The following is a 2,955-nucleotide window of genomic DNA, read 5'->3' as shown; positions in this document are numbered from 1 at the left end:
CATTTGGGTTATACCAATGGACACGCATGCCATTTGGGCTCTGCAATGCCCCAGCGACTTTTCAGCGCCTAATGGGGGCGGTCCTGGGTGATCTTGCATTTGAGGTTCTACTGGTTTACCTGGATGATGTCCTAGTGTTTTCCAAAGACTTTGAGAGTCACTTGGAGAGGTTAGATCTGGTTTTTGGGCGCTTACGAGAACATGGCCTAAAACTTAAACCTAAGAAATGCTTCCTCCTCAAGGCCGAGGTTAAATTCCTAGGGCATGTTGTGTCAGCTGATGGGGTGCGAGTGGATATGGAGAAGGTTAAAGTCTTGGAGGATTGGCCCGTCCCATGCTCGGTAAAAGAGGTCAGACAGGTAGTAGGCTTTATGTCCTATTATAGGCGGTTTGTCCCCCATTTCGCACAGCTAGCAAGGCCCCTGCATGCAGTGATGGGTAAAGCGAAAAAGAGTGGTCTTAAGGCTCTGCCGCAACACTTTGTATGGAGTGAAGAGTGCCAGGCAGCATTTCTTGGCCTGAGGAAGTGTCTGATAGCGCCACCTGTGCTTGCATATCCCGACTTTAGTTTGCCATTCATTGTCACAACAGATGGGAGTTGCCAGGGCCTTGGGGCGGTCCTGAGCCAGAGACAAGAAGGGGTGGAGCGGGTGATAGCATTTGCAAGTCGCGGTCTGCGGGGATCCGAAAGAAATGACAAGAACTATAGTGCTTTTAAATTAGAACTTCTTGCCCTTAAATGGGCTGTCACTGAAAAATTTTGTGACCTGCTGCTATATTCTAAGTTCACTGTCATTACGGACCACAACCCTCTGAGGTACTTGGAGACCGCAAACCTTAGCGCGGTAGAACAAAGGTGGGTGGCACAGTTGGCTGAGTTCAACTTTGAGGTACACTATAAGCCTGGAAGACTGAACCAAAATGCAGATGTGCTGTCCCGCATCCCAGTGGCAGCAGAACCTGAAGTTGAGGACCTGGAGAAAGACTTCTTGGTCATAAAAGAGGAGGAGGTGCGTGCCTGCTTGTGGCCTACTGGCGAAGTTAGGCCCAGGGAGGAGGTGGCGTGTTCTGCAGCTCAGTCCAGAGTGAAAGGCCGAATCTGTGGACACAGCTGGAGTGAACTCCGAGAACTCCAGACGCAAGACCCCAATATCAACCCATTGATGTCTGCTTTCAGAATGCAGGAAAGGCCCCCGAGACAGGTGCTGCGCACCATGAGTTGGCCCCAGCGGAAGCTAACTGGGCAGTGGGACCGACTGAAGCTACAGCACGGTGTTCTGTTTCGGTGCCTACTAGACCCTAGAGATGGTGAGGAAGTGTGCCAACTGATTGTGCCTGAGTCTTTGCAACGTATTGTGTTTGAGACACAACACGACCATGGTGGGCATTTCGGTGAGAAGGGCACAATTGAGGCTTTGAAGCGAAGCTACTACTGGCCTACCATGTCCAAGGATGTGAAGTGTTGGGTGCAGCAGTGCAGGCGTTGTGCCCTTGCTAGGGATGTGTTCCCGAAGGCACAAGCCCCAATGACCTGCACAAATGTTTTGGCTCCTTTGGAAGTGCTCGCCATGGACTACACCCTGTTGGAACCAGAAAGTGTTCTTTGAGTGTGAAGTTTGCAGCGCACTGGAAGTGTGTGCTGTATTTCGTACTGCCTGGTCCCCCACGAACTTTGATACGGCTGGCGAGTCTGAACGAGCAGACGGCGCTGGAGTGTCTAAGTGATTCAATCTTCCGACATGTTGGGATGCTTTTCCCCCCTCTCTCTCCCTCCCGCCTCCCTTCGTGAGTATTGTTCCCTGCCACCTGACTTCATCCACCATAGCATTGGGCATGAGGAATAGGCCTATGCCTTTGAACTGAAACAAATGTGCTTTTCCACCGCGACGGAATACTCCTCCCCCGAGATAAACATTGAGCGAAACGGACGTTGTTGATTGAAACAAAACACATTTTTTCACACGAACTATTTTTGAAACTGCGTTGCAACTGCATGAATATAGGCTGGCCACTATAGCCTTCTCGAGCACCTGCATATTCAGCGGACTCATGTGTTAAAAAGAAAGTGTTACGTTTACAAGCTGATTTCAAGTTTCAACCTTTTATTAACCTGTTAAATGAATGCTGCTTTAAGTTGTTTTACATTGACGGTGTAGCCGTGCAACAATATCCTTTGATTGATAGTATAGTATAAGGTTGAGGTAACATTATAAAGTTATTCGTGCATTGAGGAGGTTATTGTCCCGGGACACTTTAAATGTTTGTGACTTTGAAATGGTACTTTAAAACTCCACCGGTGTGAGTGATAATTAGCAAGGTAAATACTGAGTTATTGGGTTTACTGTGACAGTATTTGGAGGCACAGGGAAGGCCTCTTTTGTGCTTATTAATATTATACTTTTTTTGTAATTATTTGTTTTGTTTATTACTTTCACTTTTCATTCAACTAAGGGTGAAGTGTTAATAAATTCTCTTGAACAGTTAATAGCTGATCCTAGTCTGTTAGTTTGAGTGAAAGGGTGGGAATCTATTAGATAGGTACACATTTACTGACACAACCATATTGCTATCTAGACTGCCCCCTGAAACGACGTTACACAATACATGCTAAATTGTTAATTATCTTTAATGGGTAAAGTTTAGCCCGTTACATATTGTTAGGGTAAACATGGTGGTTGCATAGTTTAAAGAGAGTTGATAGTGTGAAGGTAGACAGTTTAAAGCTTAAACATTCCAGTTCTAACTTTCAACCCATCGGTCACAATTGTGACCGAAGAAAAAAACATGTTTTTAAGGCTCTAAAACTTTTACTAAAACAAATCCCAACACTCTTTTGGTAAATATTGAAATAATAGAGTCTTTCAATGAAATGTGTGGAGTGTCCAATAGTTGAGTAAATTGTCACATGACCAGAGCTGTTCACTTCCTGGGTGCACCTTGAGAAGAGAATTACTC

Source organism: Sardina pilchardus, chromosome 17, assembly GCF_963854185.1.
Source record: "Sardina pilchardus chromosome 17, fSarPil1.1, whole genome shotgun sequence".
In the NCBI taxonomy this organism is placed as follows: Eukaryota; Metazoa; Chordata; class Actinopteri; order Clupeiformes; family Clupeidae; genus Sardina; species Sardina pilchardus.
The sequence above is the reverse complement of the archived record's forward strand: the minus strand, read 5'-3'. Positions refer to the sequence as shown.